At 39.6% G+C, this 24,588-nt stretch overlaps 1 long non-coding RNA gene across 7 annotated transcripts in view; it reads left to right on the forward strand.

Annotated features, from left to right (window-relative positions):
• Positions 1 to 24,588, forward strand: part of LOC139182678 (uncharacterized) — a 230,868-nt gene that overhangs the window by 77,457 nt on the left and 128,823 nt on the right. For all 7 annotated transcript variants that reach the window (XR_011566195.1, XR_011566196.1, XR_011566197.1 and 4 more), the window contains one exon: positions 16,565 to 16,645. This is a non-coding gene — a long non-coding RNA (uncharacterized lncRNA). The remainder of the gene's footprint in view (positions 1 to 16,564; positions 16,646 to 24,588) is intronic.

The following is a 24,588-nucleotide window of genomic DNA, read 5'->3' on the forward strand; positions in this document are numbered from 1 at the left end:
ACCTTTTAGAAGAAAAAGATAAACTTTTATGAATAATATGTTATGATGTATTAAAACAAAGCAAAAATTAACCCCATGAAACAACAGTAGTTACACTTGCTGCTGCTGCTCTTGCTGCTGCTAAGTCGCTTCAGTCGTGTCCGACTCTGTGCAACCCCAGAGACGGCAGCCCACCATGCTCCCCCGTCCCTGGGATTCTCCAGGCAAGAACACTGGAGTGGGTTGCCATTTCCTTCTCCAGTGCATGAAAGTGAAAAGTGAAAGTGAAGTCATTCAGTCGTATCTGACTCCTAATGACCCCATGGACTGCAGCCCACCAGGCTCCTCTATCCATGGGATATTCCAGGCAAGAGTACTGGAGTGGGGTGCCATTGCCTTCTCCAAGTTACACTTGATATCTCTTAAATGGAGAGTGATTATTTTAATCAATAAAATTATTCACCCAGTGAAAATCTCAGTATCATCAAGAATTTTACTAAAATAATGGAGAAATATGAAAAATTAATCACTATTTAAAATAAATATAAAAATGTTAAAAATATAAAAATCTGACATTATGTTCATGTTTATGGCAATGCACACGTAGAATAAATGTAAAAGAAAACATGCAGTTATTATAAGAAGGAAACTACAAACCTTTTTTTCTGAGATTTTGAAAATTTATTGAAGATATTCTGTATCTTCCTCTCTGTAATAAAGGTATAATAGTAATGCCTACCTTAGTAAGCTTGTTGTGAAGACTATGTGAGTTTATATAAATAAGCTGTTTTAAAGAGTTTGAAAATAAATAAAAAATCTTCCTGCATGAAAGACTGAACAACAGGAAGGCACTTCATCCCAAATTGATTTTTAAGATTATGCTATTTCAGTTAAATAGTTTTTGTCTTGAACTGGATTGATTGGATTATTTTAGATTTTTCCTATTCTAGTGGCTTAGAAATTGTGTCTGTTACTCTGTTCATCTATCATTTTTCCTTAAATTTTCTAACAAAACAATGTAAACATGTTGGTTTCACAACATCCAGACTTGTACTGTCATCTCTGCCCCAAGAGTAGATAATTTTAATCCTTCGTCTACCATTGGGAGCGATTCCTGTGTTCAGTTAAGATCATCTGAAATTTTAGCTCTATATTATTATTTTTCCAGAAAGCTTTAAAATTAATTCACTGTTATATTCCCAGCCACTTTACTCAAACTTAACTATAAAATTTACCAGTGCCTTTACTCACTGTATTCTTGTGAGATGCAGGCAGAAATATTTTTATCCTTATAAGACTATTCATGGACTTTTCCATGGCTCCTCTCCCCGCCCCCACACAAACTCCTAAAAGTATTATTCCATATTTCCAAATCCATTCCTGATGTCAGTTGATATGAAGTTGACTTCAGAATAATAGGTAGGTTAGAAACTAGAGAACTGCTTTCCTGCCTGCTAATTTATATTGTAAAAGGCAGGCAGTTACTCTAGAAGGAAAGAGTTAAAGAAGTGAACTGAAACAGGAGCATGGACATGGTATGGAAAAGATTTTGGAGATCTTAGAGAAGAGAGATTTAGAGATTTAAGAGAGATCTTAGAAGAGGAGACATTTTGGATTTGGTGAGTAGTAGCTAGCATGTGCAGAGAAGGCAATGGCACCCCCCTCCAGTACTCTTGCCTAGAAAATCCCATGGACGGAGGAGCCTGGTGGGCTGCAGTCCATGGGGTCGCTAGGAGTCAGACAGGACTGAATGACTTCACTTTCACTTTTCACTTTCATGCATTGGAGAAGGAAATAGCAACCCACTCCAGTGTTCTTGCCTAGAGAATCCGAGGGATGGGGGAGCCTGGTGGGCTGCCGTCTCTGGGGTCGCACAGAGTCGAACACGACTGAAGTGACTTAGTAGTAGTAGTAGTAGTAGTAGTAGTAGCTAGCATGTGTGGGAGATACAAGAAAAACAGAGAAAGAGAATATTAAGAAATTTTCAGTGCATTAATAAAAGAAATTTCAGAAAAGATTTTAGTTGCTTCTATCTCCCTATTTGCTTATTTTGTTTCACCATTTTGTCTTTGGATGTGACTCTTCATTGAGATTGAACCATATGATGCCTCAGCTTGATATGTATTGTATCTGTAGATCATTCTTTTCAGAAATTCAGACGAGAGAGAAAATCCAGACTCTTGGAAGGTGACATCTGAGAAGATGTCAATAGCTTCAAATTTGTGGAACAGTTACTTATAATAACAAATGACCTTGAAACTTAGTGGCTTTAAGCTATGAACAGTTATTTGATATGAGTCTGTGAGTTGAGTAGAAATTTCTTCCAGTCAGGTTGGCTTGCCTTGGCCTAGTTCACACAAACATGACAATTCCTAGCCTCTGCTTGAGTTAATGCTTGCTATTGTCCCATTGGTCAAACCAAGTCAACTGGACAAGCCCAGGGATAGTTTGGGGAATAGAACCCACCTTTTGATGGGAATTGCTACAAAGCACTTTGCAAAGGGGCCTACATAGAGAGAAGGGAATGATTGGGAGCCATTTGTGTAATCTTCCATTTTTAGTGAGAGAATATATTTTTAGTGGGAGAATATATTAGCAAAGGTCTTAATACTTTAAATAAAAACGACCAACTGAAGAGCTAGAACTGCCAGTACTGAGTGTGGGTAGAAAAACTTAGGTGGCCCTGGAGGTGAGGTTTGGGAGGTGCTGAACAGAGAAGTTGGGGGATTTTTTTCCTTTATATATTTGTTTTATCTCATTATGGCAATAAATACCAATCACCTTTGTGATTTGTGAAATGGGATCTAATAAAGAGTATATCTTCATTTCCTACTGTTTCTGGAACTCAATAACACAAATTTAGATAAAGCAACACAAATTTATTTGCTTACACTTCTGTCCATCAGAAGTCTAAATGAGTAAGCCAGATTGTGTTCCTTCTGGAGGCTCAGAGCAGAATCCATTTCCTTGCCTTTTCCAGCTCCTAGAAGCTGTTCACATTCTCAGCTCATGACCCCATATCTCTCAGCCTTCTGCTTCAGTCCCTTCTTCTCCTCTGACCTCCCTGCCTTGCCCTTAGATGATTAAGTTTGGTCCATCAGATAATCCAGGGTAATCTCCTCATCTCAAGATCCTTAACTTAATCACATCCATAAAGCTCCTAAACTAACATCATTAGGTGTTGGCGGATTTGGGTGGGGATGTCTTTCAGTTCAGTTCAGTCCCTCAGTGGTGTCCGACTCTTTGCAACCTCATGAATCACAGGACGCCAGGCCTCCCTGTCCATCACCAACTCCCAGAGTTCACTGAGACTCACGTCCATCGAGTCAGTGATGCCATCCAGCCATCTCATCCTCTGTCATCCCCGTCTCCTCCTGCCCCCAATCCCTCCCAGCATCAGTGTCTTTTCCAATGAGTCAACTCTTCACATGAGGTGGCCAAAGTACTGGAGTTTCAGCTTTAGCATCATTCCCTCCAAAGAAATCCCAGGGCTGATCTCCTTCAGAATGGACTGGTTGGATCTCCTTGCAGTCCAAGGGACTCTCAAGAGTCTTCTTTGGGAGGCCATAATTCAACCAGTCACAGTGCATTTATTAAATTAATTTTAAAATTCCTCAGGTTAAGAAACCCTTGCCCAAGACACTTCTCTGATTATAGCTGCAGTTTTCTCTGCTCAAGTGATTTTTGCATTCAGAAGTTGCAAAATGGCTGCAGTTTTCCTGATGAATCCACTAGGAAATGATTCCACAGAGATAATAGCCATTGCCATTGTTTGTTTCTGGTGGATTACCTCTTACTTCTTTCTGTAGAACTATACTTGCCTTCTCAGGGAATCCATGGTCTTAAGACCTGTCTTCTCAGATAATCGTCCCAGAGCCTCTGTAGTATCAGGCCTAGATGTCCATTCACATGGTACCACAGGAACCTCTAGGAAGCTGCCCACTTACACAGTGTTTAAGTTGGGTATTGATGGGATGTGTGTTCCCCATTGAGAGACCCATTTCCTGGTTTCTTTAGAAAAACTGGACTCAGTTGAGCTTGAACTTAAGAGAGACCTTGTAGAAATGAGACCATAGCTGTGGATTAGCCCACCTCTAGCCAAAACCTGTGACTGTGTGGATCACAATAAACTGTGGAAAATTCTGAAAGAGATGGAAATACCAGACCACCTGACCTGCCTCTTGAGAAACCTGTATGCAGATCAGGAAGCAACAGTTAGAACTGGACATGGAGCAACAGACTGGTTCCAAATAGGAAAAGGAGTACGTCAAGGCGGTATATTGTCACCCTGCTTATTTAACTTCTATGTAGAGTACATCATCAGAGAAGGCAATGGCAACCCACTCCAGTACTCTTGCCTGGAAAATCCCATGGATGGAGGAGCCTGGTAGGCTGCAATCCATGGGGTCGCTAAGAATCGGATACGACTGAGTGACTTCATTTTCACTTTCCACTTTCATGCATTTGAGAAGGAAATGGCAACCCATTCCAGTGTTCTTGCCTGGAGAATTCCAGGGACGGGGGAGCCTGGTGGGCTGCTGTCTATGGGGTCACACAGAGTCGGACTGAAGTGACTTAGCAGCAGCAGAGTATGTCATGAGAAACGCTGGGCTGGAAAAAGCCCAAGCTGGAATCAAGATTGCTGGGAGAAATATCAATAACCTCAGATATGCAGAGGATACCACCCTTATGGCAGAAAGTGAAGAGGAGCTGAAGAACCTCTTGATGAAAGTGAAAGAGGAGAGTGAAAAAGTTGGCTTAAAGCTTCTCCCACCTTCAATCTTTCCCAGCATCAGGGTCTTTGCCATTGGGTCAGTTCTTTGCATGAGGTGGCCAAAGTATTGGAGTTTCAGCTTCAGCATCAGTCCTTCCAATGAATATTCAGGACTGATTTCCTTTAGGATGGACTGATTGGATCTCCTTGCAGTCCAAGGGACTCTCAAGAGTCTTCTCCAACACCACAGTTCAAAAGCATCAATTCTTCAGCGCTCAGCCTTCTTTATAGTCCAACTCTCACATCCATACATGACTACTGGAAAGACCATAGCTTTGACTAGATGGATCTTTGTTGGCAAAGTAATGTCTCTGCTTGTTAATATGTTGTCTAGGTTGGTCATAACTTTCCTTCCAAGGAGCAAGTGTCTTTTAATTTCATGGCTGCATTCACCATCTGCAGTGATTTTGGAGCCCAGAAAAATAAAGTCTGCCACTGTTTCCACTGTTTCCCCATCTGTTTCCCATGAAGTGATGGGACCAGATGCCATGATCTTAGTTTTCTGAATGTTGAGCTTTAAGCCAACTTTTTCACTCTCCTCTTTCACTTTCATCAAGAGGCTCTTTAGTTCTTCTTCGCTTTCTGCCATAAGGGTGGTGCCATCTGCATATCTTAGGTTATTGATATTTCTCCTGGCAATCTTGATTCCAGCTTGTGCTTCATCCAGCCCAGCATTTCCCATGATGTACTCTGCATGTAAGTTAAATAAGCAGACTATTCATACATAGCCTTGACGTACTCCTTTTCCTATTTGGAACCAGTCTGTTGTTCCACGTCCAGTTCTAACTGTTGCTTCTTGATCTGCATATAGATTTCTCAGGAGGCAGATCAGGTGGTCTGGTATTCCCATCTCTTTCAGAATTTTCCACAGCTTATTTTGATCCACACACAGTCAAAAGCTTTGACATAGTCATGGTGGTATCCAAACCCTTTGCAAAGAGAAGTCTAAAGGTAATACATTCTGGTAAAATTGACTTGAGGATTTAAGTAGAATGAACATCAGGGTTGGTGATCCCAGAATTAAGTTGATTGCTTTGAAATTCCATTTTCCTGTTTGCTTATTATCATCAGTAAAATTGAGAGAGATTCACAAGCAACTGTGAGAGTGCTAGCGTTCTAAGTCGCAGCCACCACCACCTCCTGGGGAAAGTACACATTTAAGACTGAGAAGGTAAGATTTTCCTGGTCTTCAATTCAGAACATTTTAATTGAAAAAATTAAATCTATACAAATTAAATATTCATGTTTTAGCTGTGATGAAAATCAGCTCTGTTACTAGCACTTACTTCCACTAGCACTGACTTTAAACATAGCCTCATATTCATTCTCCAAGGGAAAGGGGTCTTTCTTGTTGTTATAATTGAAATTCTTAGGATTCCATATAAGCTACCCAGTCTATGGTCTTTTGTTACAGCAACCTGAGCTGACTAAAACAATCTTTATAGTTCCTTAGAGCCTTTGCTTTATATGGCCTCTGTCTAGAATCATGTCTCTCTGATGTGAGTATGGCTGGCTCTTTCTCAATATTCAGATATCTGTTTAAATTCTACCTCCTGAGAAAGGCCTTTATTGATACTATCCAAAAATCTAGAGGAACTGTCAAGACACACTGTTGACTTTCTCTAATTTCTGTTCAGTCGCTCAGTTGTGTCTGACTCTTTGTGACCCCAGGGACTTCAGCTCGCCAGGCTTCCCTGTCCATCACCAACTCCCAGAACCTACTCAAACTCATGTCCATTGTGTCATTGATGCCATCCAACAATCTCATCCTCTGTTTAACAAGCTACATATTTTTTACTTTGCTACTTGTTTTTTCAGATGTATACATTTGTTTTTGTTGTTTTTCATGCCCAGTTGTAATATAAATCAAAGTGAGCAGGGAGACAGTTTGTATGTTTGGTTTATTACTGTATCTGCAATGCTTAGAAAAATGCTTGAAGCATTTGAGCATTTTGGAAAATTTTTTTAAATTAATAAAGACAGACAGACTATCAGGCCAGCATCCAAGGTAGCCAGCTATTGCATCCCCTTTTCCACTTCAGAACATATTCTCTAAAGGCATAAATTGAGGGTATTTTAATAATCCATGAAGTCTGAAGTGGCAAATAGTATCTTTTCTTCAACCCTGCTTTCACTCTGGGCTAGGATTCTCAAGACTGTGTGATTCAGATATCCTCAAGCATTTGAGTTACTGCCTGAATTTGACTCATCTTTGCCTGTAGAGCATCTAATATTGCCTCTCTAAATGGCTTACTTGATTCAATCAAATACAGAGCAGAGTTCCCACACCAGGGTCCAAACTCTTCAGCCAACAACTATCAGGTACAAACCTTGAGTTGGACCAGCTGGGTCTCACATTCTTTGCAGCAAGGGAGAGTGCTCACCGTGGGGACCTGGGAGGCAGCTCAGTAAGACAATGTTAGAAAAGACTTCTTAGGGAGCTGCTGTTGAGTGATCTGGGGAAGAGCTCAAGGAAGCAGGGCTTTGCTGAATGCTCTCAGGAAGTGAGGGGAATAATTCTATGATTGCATATCTTGACTGTAACTAGAACAATGAGGCTAAGGCTGTCATTGTTACAAAAGCAGCAGTCATTCACATTAGCTGGGAGAGGGGACTTTTTGGCATTTTGTGGTTTACATGGTGACCTTGTTTTCATCTGGGCTTAGATAAGATTATGAAGTTTGTTTTGTTTGTTTGGTGTCATCAGATGTAGGACTCTGGAAGATTCTGAGGATGCCAGGGCCTAGCTGTGAATGCCAGGTCAGCTGTTAACCACACACAGATCCAGTTGTCAGAGTCAAGTCAGTTCCCCAAGTCAGGGGCTGCTTTTTTTGTTTATACTGGCTGCCTCGGAAATGATTGCCCTTACCTCCCATGTCCAGCTCACACACATGGTTATGTTGAGCTTTTATCTGATCATAGATCCATCATGTATCGAGGCAGCTTCCACCCCACAAATGCTGCTCAAGCCATTGTTAGTTACCACAGAAAGACCTAAGTCTATCTCCTCCAAATGTGGCTGTAAGTGTGGTAGTTCCTTAAAGTTTCCTAAACTTCTCCACATACAGGTACAGAGAAGATTGCAGTTGCCTCAGGGCAGGAGGGTAAGGATCTGGGCTAGGATAGTGGCAGTGTGGATGTGGAGAAACTGGGTGCCAGGCTATCAGAAACTGACACTCGTAGGATCAACCTTCAGAGGAACTGAAGATACAGATACCACTAGCCTAAGAGACTGGGTATTAGTGATGTTATTCACCAACACGGAGCTTCCAACTCCACAGCAGGTTTGTGGGGAGGTGATAATTTCTATTGGGGACATTCTCATTTGTAGAGGTGGCCTGTGGACACTGGAGAGTAGGAAAAGATAAGTGCTACGACCCATCAACAGGGAGAACATAAAAATGAGAAGTGGCTCTGGGACAGACTCATAAATAACAGGCATAAAACAGAAGCAGAGAATGAGGAATTTATCCTCAGTCAAAATCAAAGCTAAGAAAAGGCTGATAAATATGAACTTTAAAAAAAACCAGAGGCATCTGGAAAATCAAAGACTACAAAGACCCATTATAGTGGCTATTTTCATTCATTTGTCTATTCAAGAAGTATTCATTCACACCCTGGAAATAAAGTAATGGGGAAAAAAGAAAACAGGCCAATATCTCTGCCTTCATGGAACTAACATTATAATCCGTCTCTCAGTCGTGTCTGACTCTTTGCGACCCCATGAATGACAGCACGCCAGGCCTCCCTGTCCATCGCCAACTCCTAGAGTCCACCCAAAACCATGTCCACTGAGTCGGTGATGCCATCCAGCCATCTCATCCTCTGTCGTCCCCTTCTCCTACTGCCCTCAATCTTTCCCAGCATCAGGGTCTTTTCCAATGAGTCAACTCTTCACATGAGGTGGCCAAAGTATTGGTGTTTCAGCCTCAACATCAGTCCTTCCAATGAACATCCAGGACTGATCTCCTTTAGAATGGACTGGTTGGGTCTCCTTGCAGTCCAAGGGACTCTCAAGAGTCTTCTCCAACACCACAGTTCAAAAGCATCAATTCTTCGGCAGTCAGCTTTCTTTATAGTCCAAGTCTCACATCCATCCATGACCACTGGAAAAACCACAGCCTTGACTAGACAGACCTTTGTTGACAAAGTAATGTCTCTGCTTTTTAATATGCTGTCTAGGTTGGTCATAACCTTCCTTCCAAGGAGTAAGCATCTTTTAATTTCATGGCTGCAGTCACCATCTGCAGTGATTTTGGTGCCCAGAAAAATAAAGTCAGCCACTGTTTCCACTGTTTCCCCATCTATTTGCCATGAAGTGATGGGACCAGATGCCATGATCTTACTTTTCTGAATGTTGACCTTTAAGCCAACTTTTTCACTCTCCTCTTTCACTTTCATCAAGAGGCTCTTTAATTCTTCACTTTCTGCCATAAGGGTGGTGTCATCTGCGTATCTGAGGTTATTGATATTTCCTCCGGCAATCTTGATTCCAGCTTATGCTTCATCCAGACCAGCGTTTCTCATGATGTACTCTGCATATAAGTTAAATAAGCCGGGTGACAATATACAGCCTTGACGAACTCCTTTTCCTATTTGGATCCTGTCTGTTGTTCCATGTCCAGTTCTAACTGCTGCTTCCTGACCTGCATACAGGTTTCTCAAGAGGCAGGTCAGGTGGTCTGGTATTCCCATTTCTTTCAGAATTTTCCACAGTTTATTGTGATCCACACACAGTCAAAGGCTTTGGCATAGTCAATAAAGCAGAAATAGATGTTTTTCTGGAACTCTGTTGCTTTTTTGATGATCCAACAGATGTTAGCAATTTGATCTCTGATTCCTCTGCCTTTTCTGAAACCAGCTTGGACATCTGGAAGTTCATGGTTCATGTATTGCTGAAGCCTGGCTTGGAAAATTTTAAGCATCATTTTACTAGCATGTGAGATGAGTGTAATTGTGTGGTACTTTGAGCATTCTTTGGCATTGCCTTTCTTTGGGATTGGAATGAAAACTGACCTTTTCCAGTCCTGTGGCCACTGCTGAGTTTTCCAAATTTGCTGGCATATTGAGTGCAGCACTTTCAAAGCATCATCTTTCAGGATTTGAAATAGGTCAACTGCAATTACATCACCTCCACTAGCTTTGTTCATAGTGATGCTTCCTAAGGCCTACTTGACTTCACATTCCAGGATGTCTGGCTCTAGGTCAGTGATCACACCATTGTGATTATCTGGGTCATGAAGATCTTTTTTGTACAGTTCTTCTGTGTATCCTTGCCACCTCTTCTTAATATCTTCTGCTTCTGTTAGGTCCCTACCATTTCTGTCCTTTATTGAGCCCATCTTTGCATGAAATGTTCCCTTGGTATCTCTGATTTTCTTGAAGAGATCTCTAGTCTTTCCCATTCTATTGTTGTCCTCTGTTTCTTTGCATTGATCTCTGAGGAAGGCTTTCTTATCTCTCTTTGCTATTCTTTGGAACTCATTGAATACGCATTCAAATGGGTATATATTTCCTTTTCTCCTTTGCTTTTCGCTTCCCTTCTTTTCACAGCTATTTGTAAGGCCTCCTCAGGCAGCCATTTTGCTTTTTTGCATTTCTTTTTCTTGGGAATGGTCTTGATTCCTGTCTCCTGTACCATGTCACAAACCTCCGTCCATAGTTCATCAGGTACTCTATCAGATCTAGTCCCTTAAATCTGTTTCTCGCTTAAGAAATGGAGTAGCCCATCATAGTCAACAAAAGAGTCTGAAATGCAGTACTTGGATGCAATCTCAAAAACGACAGAATGATCTCTGTTCGTTTCCAAGGCAAACCATTCAATATCACAGTAATCCAAGTCTGTGCCCCGACCAGTAATGCTGAAGAAGATGAAGCTGAACAGTTCTATGAATACCTACAAGATCTTCTAGAACTAACTCCCAAAAAAGATGTCCTTTTCATTATAGGGGACTGGAATGCAAAAGTAGGAAGTCAAGAAACACCTGGAGTAACAGGCAGATTTGGCTTTGGAATACAGAATGAAGCAGGGCAAAGACTAATAGAGTTTTGCCAAGAGAACACACTGGTCATAGCAAACACCTTCTTCCAGCAACACAAGAGAAGACTCTATACATGGACATCACCAGATGGTCGACACCAAAAATCGATTGGTTATATTCTTTGCAGCCAAAGATGGAGAAGCTCTATACAGTCACCAAAAACAAGACCGGGAGCTGACTGTGGCTCAGATCATGAACTCCTTATTGTGAAATTCAGACTGAAATTGAAGAAAGTGGAGAAAACATTATAACAGGGAAAGCAAATAGTAAATAAATGACTAAATAAGATGAGTAGGTAATCAGTATTTTGAGGAAATATAGAGGAGAATAGTTGGAGCTGGAAGTATGGGAGGGAGGTTTTCAGTTTTAAATAAGGTGTTCCTCAACTTTGAAGTGGCCTTTGAAAAAATATTCGAAGTTAGTGAGGGATTGAGTGATGCAATTATCTGGTCAGGTCTCTGAAAAGCAAGGAAATGCTCACTACTCATACTAGCTAGACAAATAAGGATAGTATTGCCTGGTGCCTTACGGTAGGTACTCTATGTAGATATTCAACCAGTATATAAAAATAACAACAGATTGATTTGGAAAAAAGTTAAATATGTAGAATATCTTGATAAAATGCATATTTAAAGGTTGCAATTTAACAACTTAAAAGATCTTTAAGGGACTTCCCTAGTGGCCCACTGTGCAAAACTCCATTCTTTCAGTGCAGAACTCTGAGGTCTTTCATTGTCTTTCTTTCTCCTTAGAGTAGGTATCAGAGATATATTTGAAGGATTGGGGTATGGGTGCTTGGTTCAATCAGTTTGGGTTTTGGGGAGGTAATATTTTGTTCTCTTTTGCCTTAGTCCATTGTTTCATGGAAAATAACTCATATACACATTACAGTCTTATTCTGATTGACAGTCACAGTGATTTCTTAAGGCTGAGATGTCTAATATAAAGCAGATCTATATACACATGTACATAAACAATTTATATCAAGACTGTGTTAAAAGTTAACTGTGTCTTGATTTTTGAGAACTTAAATATTTGCTTTTCTGCCACTGCCAGGAAGAGTTCATAAGTGATGGAAGTACTTTGGCTTTCAGAGAGATGCTATTTCTTTGTAATGCTACCTCTTTGGGGAACGAATGTGAAAAATAAAACATGTCATTTTACATGATACAAAGTCTTTTTATTGTCACTTTCCTGGCTTTAAAAGCGAATGGGACAAATCATAAAAAGACATATTGTAGGTGCAGGTTCTGCTTTAAATTTAGATATTCTAATGGAGTGTACAATCTGTGAGGCTTTTCTGTGTCACTCATTTTTCCCATTCCTTATCCATGGGCAGAGTGACCTGGTAATAAAGCACTGGACTGTGAAAAGGATGATTTATTTTTGGCTGACAGCCTTTCTCAGCTTATAGCTCTTGGAGATGATTTCCCTACCAACTTACTCCACAGGAGTATTGTTAAAGTACAGCAAATTGAGCCCTGGGAATTTAATAGAAGTGAATGAATACATAAATAGCTTCAAGGACTGTTTGCCAAATTGTCAGAGATTGTGATCATAATGATCAGTTATTTATTATATATGTGTGTATTAATATATGCACATAATTGATATATAATATTGAAATGATACTTAGAAACTGATACTTTTAAAAAGTTAATGGAGCCACACTGGGACTGCTCCATACCCACTAGGATGGCTATAATAAAAAAGAAAACAGTAACAAGTCTTGGTGAAGATGTGGAAAAATTGGAGCCCTTATACACTGCAGCTCAGAATGTAAGATAGTACACTATATAAAACAGTCTGACATTTCCTCAAAAAGTTAAACATAGTATTACTATATGACCCAGCAATTCCATGCCTATGCATTAGCCCAAAAGAATTGAGAACATATAGCCATGTAAAACTCACACAAACATTCATAGCATATATTCATTATTCAGCATTATTCATAATAGCCCCAAATTAGAAACCACTCAGATGTCTATCAACTGATGAATGGATAAATCAAATGTAGTATATCCGTACAGTGGAATAATATTCAGCCACAAAAAGGAATGAAGTACTGATACCTGCTAACCTGTGAATGAACCTTGAAAACACGCTAAGTGAAAGAAAACAGATACAAAAAGCCAGATATTGGGGTTTCCCCAGTGACTCATTGGTAAAGAACCTGCCCGCCAATGCAGTAGACACATGTTTAATCCCTGAACCAGGAAGATCCCATATGCCCTGTAGCAACTAAGTCTGCGCACCACAGCTATTGGGCCTGTGCTGTGTAACACAGGAAGTCACCCCAATGAGAAGCCTGTGCACTGCAACTAGAGAGTAACCCCTGTGTCGCCACAACAGAGGAAAACCTGCACAACGACGAAGACCCAGCACAGCCAAAAATAAATGAATATATAGTTTTTTTAAAGGCCAGACATTATATGATGTCACTTATATGAAATGTTCAGAATAAGGATATCCTTAAAAATGAAAAATATATGTTAATATTTGCCTAGGACTGGGGAGTTAGTGGGTAAATGGAAAGTGACTGCTAATAGGAATGGCATGTGCCTTTTAGGGATGATAAAAATGTACTGAAATTACATAGTAGTGATGGTTGCACAATTTTGTGAATATACTTAAAAAAGAAGCATTGGATTGTATACTTCAAAGGATGAATTTTATAATACGTGAGTTGTATCTCAAATTGTTATTTTAAAAAATGTTTTAAATCAAGGACTTGGCATTTGATTGAATATCAAATTATATAAATGGGTAATTGTTAATTTTTGGTATGATAAAAATTTTATGATAATGTTTTTAAAACAGGTCTTTGAAGATAACTTACCTGTAAATAAATTTTTAAAAAATTAATGGAAAGCCCCTATCTAGATAGATTTCTATCACACAGACACAATGGTCATGGACTCTGTATCCTAGATGAGTGCTGTGATCTTGAGAAAATAACTTAGCTACTGCAAGACTCAGTTTCTTCTTATATAAAACAGACATTGTTATTAGGATTGAAACCTCCCAGGACAGTTGTGAAAGCCAGTAGGAAACTGAGAGATGGTAGCTGCTGGCGGTGGTCAGGGGCTGGAGGAGGAGGTGGTTAACTTCATTACACTGATTCTAACACAGTTTTTCCAATTTTAGCAACACTGAAATTCAGATGCGTCTACTAATCAATGGTGCATGCATGTGTGTTAGTTGCTCAGTCATGTCCGACTCTTTGCAACCCCACGGACTGTAGACTGCCAGGCTCCTCTGTCCATGGAATTCTCCAGGCAAGAATACTAAAATGGATTGCCATTCCCTTCTCTAGGGGATCTTCCCCACCCAGGGCTTGAACCTGGGTCTCCTGCATTATAGGCAAATTCTTTACCATCTGAGCTACCAGGAAGCCCCAATCAATGGCATATCGTAGCTTAATTGGAAACATTTTTCTTTCTTAGTGTTCCATAAAATAGAGGAGCATCTTACATTCAAATAGCTACTTACACTCTGTGAAATAACAATATTGCTAGTATTATAACCGCTGCCCTTACTGTTGAGATATAGTTGGTTTTGTTTACTGTTCTTTTAGCCAGATGCTTCTCTTGACAGACGTGGTATTTAAAGAACAACAGTGTATTTCTTCTGTTGTCTCCCCTTCCTCTATTTCTTGTATTTTGTTGTCCCTATTTATTATTTCTTGATCCAACAGTTATCTTCAGTGTTACTATAGACAATCAAATTATAGTTCTTCAAAATAAGTAAATACGTGAAGTAACAGATGTGATAACTCACTGAGGGAATCCTTTCACAATGTACACATATACAAATCATCCCATTTTACATTTTCAGTATCATAATTTTATTTGTCAATTATCTCAATAAAGGAAAAGGCAATGGCACCCCACTCCAGTACTCTTGCCTGGAAGATCCCATGGACGGAGGAGCCTAATAGGCTGCAGTCCTTGGGTTCGCTGAGAGTCGGACACGACTGAGGGACTTCACTTTCACTTTTCATTTTCATGCATTGGAGAAGGAAATGGCAACCCACTCCAGTGTTCTTGCCTGGAGAATCCCAGGGACAGGGGAGCCTGGTGGGCTGCTGTCTCTGGGGTCACACAGAGTCAGACACGACTGAAGCGACTTAGCAGCTTAGCAGCATCTCAATAAAAGTGTGGAAAAACTTGCCTAAAAACCACAATAAATAAATATTAACTAAATACAAAAAAAGATTATCTTTCAGAAAAGAGGCCATAATTTGCAAATTTTGTTTTCAAAAATGACATTTATGTAGGAAATTTCAAATGTATAAGCCACTGTTTATTTTTACAGGGAAAGAAAGAAGACTGTACATGTATATATATATAAATCAAAAATAACTTCTTCCACTTAAAAGCAAAACCAAAACTCAGCATCTCCATATTGATTTCCTTAGTATCTATAAAATGATAACAGATATAGCTCTGCTGCTGCTGCTAAGTCACTTCAGTCGTGTCCGACTCTGTGCGACCCCATAGATGGGCAGCCCACCAGGCTCCCCCGTCCCTGGGATTCTCTAAGCAGTAACACTGGAGTGGGTTGCCATTTCCGTCTCCAATGCATGAAAGTGAAAAGTGAAAGTGAAGTCACCCAGTTGTGTCCAACCCTCAGCGACCCCATGGACTGCAGCCTTCCACGCTCCTCCGTCCATGGGATTTTCCAGGCAAGAATACTGGAGTGGGGTGCCATTGCCTTCTCCGAGATATAGCGCTACCAATCTTATATTCTAGGCACTGAAAGTATAGTGGTTAACCATAGAGACTTAAAATTTACCCATGGGGAACTTGCATTCTAGAAGAGGGGCTGTAAAGTAATAAACATGTGCTATATCAAGTAGTTATGTGTACTATAAAAATAATAAAGTTGAGTAAAGGGGTTAGTGTATAGTGTTTTGTTTTGTTTTGTTTTTTATAATATAGGGTGTTCAGCGAATCCTTCTCTGACAGGTAATATTTGAGAAAAAGTAGCAGCAGGAAGACAGATAACCATTATGAAAGTGTGTCCCCCTTTCTCCAAGGGATCCAAGACCCCCTGTGGATGTCTGAAACCTCAGATAGTACCGAGTCTTACATGTTTTTTCTTATACATACATACCTATGATAAAGTTGAATTTAAATTATTCACAGTAAGAGATTAACAACAATAACCAATAATAAAATAGAACAACTGTATGCTGTATGTTGTAATAAAAATTACACAAAGTGGGCTCTCACAGTATCTTTTTGGACAAATTTAACACCTTTTTCATCTTCACTGAGCACTTATCACCCGCTGTGGCTGTGACTTTTGCAGTCTGAGATGTGAAAGCAAAACTAGTATGAATGTCTTCTCCCTTCTTGACAGTTTCATGAGTAGAGGATTAATCCTTACTGTAGCTCTTAGCAACCTCAGCATATGATTTTTTTTTCTTTCCTTAAGTCAAGAACTTTCACCTTTCACTTGAAGAAAGTGCTTTGTGGCTTCTCTTTGAAACATCTGAATCTCCAGCATTACTACTCTTGCACTTTGGGACCATTATTACCTAAGATAAGGGTGACTTGAATACAAGCACTGCTATGTCTCCATACTGGATCTGATAATCATACCGACTAACAAAGTGATCAATGGGCAGGATAAGCTGGACAAAGGGAAGATGCAAGTCCTGAGTGGGATGGCATAAGATTTTATAATGCCACTTAGAAGAGCACACAATTTAAAACGTGTGAATTACTTATTTCTGGAATTTTCCATTTAATGTTTTCAGAGCTCAGTTGACTGCAGAACTGAAACCACAGAAAGTGAAACCACAGTTAAGGGGGACTGCTGTACTCTGTAAGCTGTAAAGGTAAGGAAGTATTTTCTCTCATCATTCTATAATGTCATTGTTCTCTGACTAAGGCCCTAAAAAAAGACTTAGGTGGATCTCTTGATCATTATGAAGTTCATGGGCTTGTTTCAGAGAAAAGAAGAAAAAAGAATTGCTGTGCAGTATGGTAAATACTGATAGCTTATGGTGAATGGTGTTGGATTTGTGACCTCCGAAGATTTAGCTTTGGGACCAGGGACCAGGCTAGATCACTCAAGAGCTTTTGTGTAGCAGAGTTTTATTAAAGTACAAAAAGGGACAGAGAAAGCTTCTGACACAGACATCAGAAGGGGGATGGAGAGTGCCCCCACTTGCTAGTCTTATCAAGGCCTTATATACTTTTACCAGACCCACTGCCACAACATACATCTTAAATTAACAAGATTAGAACTAACAATAGAAAGGTCGTACCAGAGCCGCTCCCACAATATATGTCTTAAGATATCAAGATTAGTCAGAGGGTTCTTCTTAAGGAGAAACATATCCTCCTGCAAGCTACATTGTTATGTTGACTAAGACAAAGCAATATAGAAAAAAATGTTTGTCCTTTTCTCCTTGAGAGCCCCAGACCCCTTTCTCCTTCTCAAGGGCTCTGGACCCTTTCTCCTCCCTGGGGACCCTGGACTTCTTATCAACCTACCTAGTAATTGACTCTCTCACTACTAATATAGAAAAATCTAACACTTCTGTGGAAGCATAGAGGAAGCAGGCCTAACAGAAGGCTTGACAGGTGAAATACCACTTGAGTCAAATCTTTTAAAATATTTTTTAATTAAAAATGTGTTTTTAGAGGAAATTCACAGAACACAGTAAAGAGAATATCACCTCATCACACAGGAAAGAAGGTACCACCCTTAGTTTTGTTTTGTTTTTGACATGTGAATGTAAGAAAGAAAATCGCTTCCTCCCTACTGCTAGGATTTGTCTAACTCTTTCTGTAAATGACCAGATAGTAAATGCTTTGGGTTTTGTGGACCAGGTGGACCCTGTCACAGTCACTCAGCAGTGCCGGTGCAGCACAAGAGCAGCCACAGACAATACATGGACAAACGAGACCAAGGCTGTGGCCCAGCACATTTTTATTTACAAAAGCAGGCAGCCAACTGGATTTGGCTGTAATTTGTCGACTCCTGCCTTACCTTAAACCCCAGAGATTTGTAGTTAAAAAAAATGTGGTGGATGTTCGATTTTTTTTCTACTTTAAACTTAAAGAATACTTTAAAAATTTTCAGAATAATGGAGCAGAAGAGGAACAGTACACTTAAGACAGTCATGTACAGTTATGAAAAGTTACAGTCATGAAAAAGGGAATTCCTTGGCAGTACATTGTTTAGAACTCCATGCTTCCCTTGCAGGGGACGTGGGTTTGATCCCTTGTTAGGGAACTAGGGTCCCACAAGCTGTGCGACATGGTCAGAAAAGAAAAAAAGAAAAGGAAAGATCTAATCACACCATTCACAGACTAGTCAAAGAGTTAAACTAATCATAGTTAATATTGTTAGACCTGATATATCCCAAGCTAAATCACACAGTTCCTGTGTAATAATAAATTACTGGCCATTTACTGACAGTGATAGGATGACAAGAAATGACTAGAGGTATCTCAATTTTAAATTTTACCTGTGTGCTTTTTGAGTCTCAGTTGCCTATGGGAGGAAGAAATGTTTGTACTTCAAGTTTCAGTCATTTCTTAGCATTCAGGTGTGAATAAAATGATTGTAAAGGCTTTAGGATCTTCGTTTCCCCTTTGGCTCCAAGGACATTTCCAAAGATCTTCTCTGATTCTGCCATAAGCTTTTATTTCCACCATACTTACTCCAGAATCTTAACATCCATTTGCTTCTCTGACACATAGTTTTTGTTGGTTTTACACTTGGGTGAGATGACCTGGAACCTTCTGAGTGACTCCTGTTGCTCTGCATAGCTGCTAAGACTTTTTTTCTAACCACCCCTAAATTTCCCTACTGCTTCCAGTATGGCAGATTATGTACACAAAACCAAGTAATGACATACATCCCTTACCAAAAAAGAAATCTCAGTAGGAAAATGAAACCAAAAAGCTGAGCGTTCACAAGGACCTTTTAGAACTATTATGTCTGTGGGCAAATGTATGTCTCATCTCTTGAAGTTCTGCCCCTGATGTGATGATAGTAGTTCAAGCATCTGAAACAGACATAGGCTTGAGTTCTTACTCTGTACTTGAGCAAATCACTGCACTTCTCTGTGGCCCATCTATAAAATGGATGTTTACTCCATAGGGTTGTGTTATCAAAAAACAACTTGAATGAAAGCTTGGACTGATATCCAGCAGGTCATAGGGGCTTAGTCACTATTAAGCTCTTTCATCTCCCTTAGTTAATATGTAGTCTGTTTATTTGCATATTGAAATATAGCTTCACACACAAAAACATGGAAAATCAGTTTTGATATGCAAGTATAGAATTATTTTATGTGATAATAACTTAAATAATCTGGGTTTTTTAAAAAGTTAAAATAGCGTTTAAATTATCTTGAGGAAGAAAGAAGAAAGGAGTGAGAGAATGAAAGAGAAATTAAAATAACGTTTTTATTCTGGCTTCTTTTGATTTAGTATTTCATCTCAAGCCTTAACATGCTCAGTCCTCATTCTTGTTTGTCTCTCCTCTTTATTCTTCCTTTAACTCATATTGCTTGTATTTTATGTTCATCTGTAAGCTCCTGGAAGTCCTTTCTGGAACACAGTGGGGTATAAATAAAATAAAATACTATGGGTCAGAGATGGCAACTTCAGAAGGAGAGCCCATGGAAATCAATAATTCTTAACAGTGCATAAAACAGTCTAGTCTCAGCCCTTAATCTGGGGCCCATTGAGCAATAGAACCAAGAGTTTGACTCTTCTTGAACCTGTTTTACTAATTTAAAAAGTTAAAAAGAGGTAACATTTATCAGGTATTTAGTAAATACTGAAGGCTAGTCTAAGAACTTTTATCTGTGTGTTGTTGTTGTTGTTGTTGTTCAGTGTTCCCTACAGTTCTAAAAGCCAGGTTCTTCTTATTCTCCTCAATGTACAACTGAGGAATGGGTGGCAAGGAAGTTAAGTTTTTTTAAGGTTACATATGTGCTAAGTGGCAGTGACTTATAGAGGATTTATGAAGGACTTATAAAGGAGTTAGAAATCCTTTTACAATTCCTTTATTTGGTTTTAGTCTCATAAATATTTATGAATTGTATAGAAGGCCATTCTCTTGTAAATCAGCTTACTTCCCTTAAAGTTGTTATTATTTTGGTCATTCCTTCAGTATATTTTCAGAATTTTCTATACAAATATTTCGTTGCTAGGAAAGACAGGAGTGAAAATAGCCTACCCTTTTAAACAGTCAAATCAACATAATAAAATATCCACAGAGACATGACTGCATCAGACATGTGCAGGACTCTGAGTCTGCACAGTGTTGGGTTCTTTGGCTTCGTGGTTTCTGGTCCAATGGGGAATCCACATGTGAAACATGATGTGATGATATTGTATGAGAGAATCATGGTAACACGTGATGCTCTGAGAGCATAACTGGGTACCATTTCCAGATGGGTCACTTAGGGAAGTCTTCCCGCAGAAAAGTTGCCTCAGTTGAGGTATTTTGAAAGTTGAGATGAAAGAAGTAAGTGGTGGTATTCAGAGTGTGGTGTATCAGTCAGCTCAAGCTGTCATAACCGAATACCATAGACTGAGTCGCTCAAGGAACAGAAATTTGTTTCTTATACTTCTGACTGCCGGGAAGCCCAAGATCAAGGTGCCAGCCAATTTGGTGTCAAATGAGGGCTTTCTTCCTGGTTTGTAGATGGCAGCTTTTTGCTGTGTCCCCACATGGAGGTGGAGGTGGATAGAAAAGAGAAAAGGGAGCAGGGGAGCCCTCTGGTGTCTCATAAAAATACTAATCCTATCAGATAAGAGTCCCATTCTTATGACTTCATTTAACCTTAATTACCTCCTAAAAGTCCTATCTTCATGTACAGTCACATTGGATATTGAGGCTTTCAGATGAATTTGTAGGGGGTGGGGGACAAGAGGTGGCGGACACAAACATTCAGTCTATAGCATACAAGTAAAGAGACAAAAAAAGATAGAGTTTGAGTCTGTTGCAGTAACAAGAATAGCTTGAAGAGGGGCTAGATAGAAAACAAACAGTAGAGGAGATTGTGATTTTAGGGTAGTGACAGTGAAGACAGAAAGAAGTGAACAGATTAGAGAGAGATGTTTAGGGAGTCAAATAGCAGGGTTTAGAGGTAAACTGAATATTGTGGAAGAGGGAGGGAAAGGTGTCAAAGCTGGCACCCAAGTTGCTGACTTGGGCCTCCCCAGCACTTGGCCCCGGAGAAGACGGGAGCTCATGCAGAACACAAAGAGAGAATTGTCACTGTGTCCCAGGCAGGGCAGTGAGAGAACTCTCCCCTAGTTGCCAACTGCCCCACGTAGAGCTGGGTCTCTGACTGTAAGAGCATTCTGTCACCGAGCCTACCTTTTATAACCACCTCTAAGACTCAAAGTTTAAAGGCTAATGACACCCCATTGGTGTTTGTTTATCAGCTTTTACCAGTTTCCACATAGACTTGTGTTCTGAGTTTTTCCTTTTATCTTTGATTTATTTTCTCAAGGTACATGGGAATTCTCGATGAAAAACAGCCCTCTGTGACCTTGTAGGTATATATTGATTGGTTGAGCAACCTTTGAGCCAAAAGATCTTAGATTTCTTTGCTGAAATATATCTGGATGAAGAAAAAGCAGTTAAATACTATAATAACAATAATAATGACTACTGTTTAGACAAGCATTACCGGGTGCCAAATACTGGACTAAGACATATGAATATTTATTATTATCAAATTGAATCCTGGCAGCTACTCTCTGAGGTTGGTACTATTATTACTTCATTTTATAGGTAAAGATATTGAGATTTGGAGTTTAAATGCCCTGCTGGTAAATCACCCAGCCCAGAGGTTAGACAAACAGATTGGCCCATGATCCTTCTTTCTGATTTGTATACGATTTTGCCTCTTCTGTTTTTCTCTATGATGGTTTAATAATAGAAATACATATTAAACATTTTATCTATTAAATTGTTAGCATTTATACTGTGATCTAAAATAACTTTCTTATTACTGTAATAAGAAGGCTTACTGCAAGAAAAAAACTTGTTAAATATAAAGAAAATAAAAGTAACCCATAATCCTACCACCTAGTGATAACCATTATTATAATTTTGATGTGTTTTGTGCCAGTATTTTTTAATACATGTTTTTAATAGTTGAGATCAGTGTTTATACATTTTAATGATGCTTTTTCCATTAAAATTATAAATATAATGCTGTCTCCATACTATTAAATATGATTTACAAGTGTTGTTTTCAGTGGCTGCAAAATACTTCATATGGGTATAATTCATGTAACCAAGAATTTTTGAACATTTAGTTTCTTCCAATTTTTTACTACTGTAAATAATACATTTTGTATTTTAAGTTACTTCCTTTAAAAATATCACCAAAAATGTAATTATTGCTTCAAAAAGGGTAGGTGCTTTTTTTTTTTACATTTATTTTTAATTGGAGGGAAGTTAATTTACAGTATTTTATTGGTTTCTGCTGTACAACAACACAAATCAGCCATAATTAAACATATATCACCTCCCTCTGGAGCCTCCCTGTCCTCCCCCCTTCCTACCCTTCTAGGCCATCACAGAGCACCAGGCTGGGCTCCCTGTGCTGTAAAGCACCTTCTTAACTAGTTACTTATTTTTACACATGGTAGTGTATATATGTTGATGCTACTTTCCATTTGTCTCACTCTCTCCTTCCCCACTGTATCCACAAGTCCATTCTCTATATCTGAGTCTCCATTCCTTCCCTGAAAACAGGTTCATCAATTTTTCTAGATTCCTTGCTGCTGCTGCTGCTGCTGATGCTAAGTCGCTTCAGTCGTGTCTGACTCTGTGCGACCCCAGAGATGGCAGCCCACCAGGCTCCGCCGTCCCTGGGATTCTCCAGGCAAGAACGCTGGAGTGGGTTGCCATTTCCTTCTTCAGTGCATGAAAGTGAAAAGTGAAAGTGAAGTCGCTCAGTCGTGTCCGACTCTTAGCGACCCCATGGACTGCAGCCTACCAGCCTCCTCTGTCCATGGGATTTTCCAGGCAAGAGTACTGGAGTGGGGTGCCATTGCCTTCTCCCCTAGATTCCTTATATATGTGTTAATATACAATATTTGTTTTCCTCTTTCTGACTTCCTTCACTCTGTATAACAGGCTCTAGGTTCATCCACCTCACTAGAACTGACTCAAATGCATTCCTTTTATGACTAATATTCCATTGTATATATGTACAACTTTTTAAATTTACTTTTTTTGCCATTTTACCTTTTAATTGAAAGATAATTGCTTTATAGAATTTTGTTGTTTTCTGTCAAAACATCAGCAAGAATCAGTCACAGGTATACCCATATCTCCTCCCTCCTGAACCTCCCTCCCCATCTCACCCTTCTAGATTGTCCCAGAGCCCCTGTTTGAGTTCCCTGAGTCATACAGCAAATTCCCATTGGCTATCTATTTTACATATGGTATTGTAAGTTTCCATGTTCCTCTCTCCATACATCTCACCCTCTCCCTCCTCTCCTCCTCTCATGTCCATAGGTCTATTCTCTATGTCTGTCTCCATTGCTGCCCTGAAAATGGATTCATCAGAAACATCTTTCTAGATTCCATATCTATGCATCAGTATATGATTTTTATACTTCACTCTGTATAATAGGGTCTGGGTTCATCCACCTCATTAGAACTGACTCAAATGCATTCCTCTTTATGCCTGAGTAATATTCCATTGTATATATGTACCACAGCTTCTTTATCCATTCATCTGTTGATGGACACCTAGGTTGCTTCCATGTTCTGCTGCTGCTGCTGCTGCTAAGTCACTTCAGTCGTGTCCGACTCTGTACAACCCCAGAGACAGCAGCCCACCAGGCTCCCCCGTCCCTGGGATTCTCCAGGCAAGAATACTGGAGTGGGTTGTCATTTCCTTCTCCAATGCATGAAAGTGAAAAGTGAAAGTGAAGTCACTCAGTCTTGTCCAACCCTCAGCGACCCCACGGACTGCAGCCCACCAGGCTCCTCCGTCCATGGGATTTTCCAGGCAAGAGTACTGGAGTGGGGTGCCATTGCCTTCTACAGCTTCCGTGTTCTAGCTATTGTAAATAGTGCTGCAGTGAACACTGGGGTACATGTATCTTTTTCAATTTTGGTTTCCTCAGGGTATATGTCTAGGAGTGGGATCGCTGAGTCATATGGTGGTTTTATTCCTAATTTTTTAAGGAATCTCCATACCATCTTCCGTAGTGGCTATATCAATTTACATTCCCACCAGCAATGCAAGAGGGCCCCCTTTTCTCCATACCCTCTCCAGCATTTATTGCTTGTAGACTTTTTTGATGATGGCCATTCTGACCAGTGTGAGGTGATATCTCATTGTAGTGTTGATTTGCATTTCTCTAATAATGAGCATTTTTGAGCATCTTTTCATGTGTTTGTTAGCCATCTGCATGTCTTCTTTGGAGAAATGACTGTTTAGATCTTTTTCCCACTTTTTGACTGGGTTGTTTGTTTTTCTGGTACTGAGTTGTATGAGCTGCTTATTTATTTTGGAGATTAATTCTTTGTCAGTTGTTTCATTTCCTGTTATTTTCTCCTATTCTGAGGGTTGTCTTTTCACCTTGCTTATAATTTCTTTCGTTGTGCAAAAGATTTTAAGTTTAATTAGGTCAATTTTTTTGTTTATTTTTTTCATTTCCATTACTCTGGGAGGTGAGTCATAGAGGATCTTGCTTTGATTTATGTCATTGAGTGTTCTGCCTATGTTTTCCTCTAAGAGTTTAATAGTTTCTGGTCTTACATTTAGGTCTTTAA

The sequence above is a fragment of the Bos indicus genome, chromosome 4 (assembly GCF_029378745.1).
Source record: "Bos indicus isolate NIAB-ARS_2022 breed Sahiwal x Tharparkar chromosome 4, NIAB-ARS_B.indTharparkar_mat_pri_1.0, whole genome shotgun sequence".
In the NCBI taxonomy this organism is placed as follows: domain Eukaryota; kingdom Metazoa; phylum Chordata; class Mammalia; order Artiodactyla; family Bovidae; genus Bos; species Bos indicus.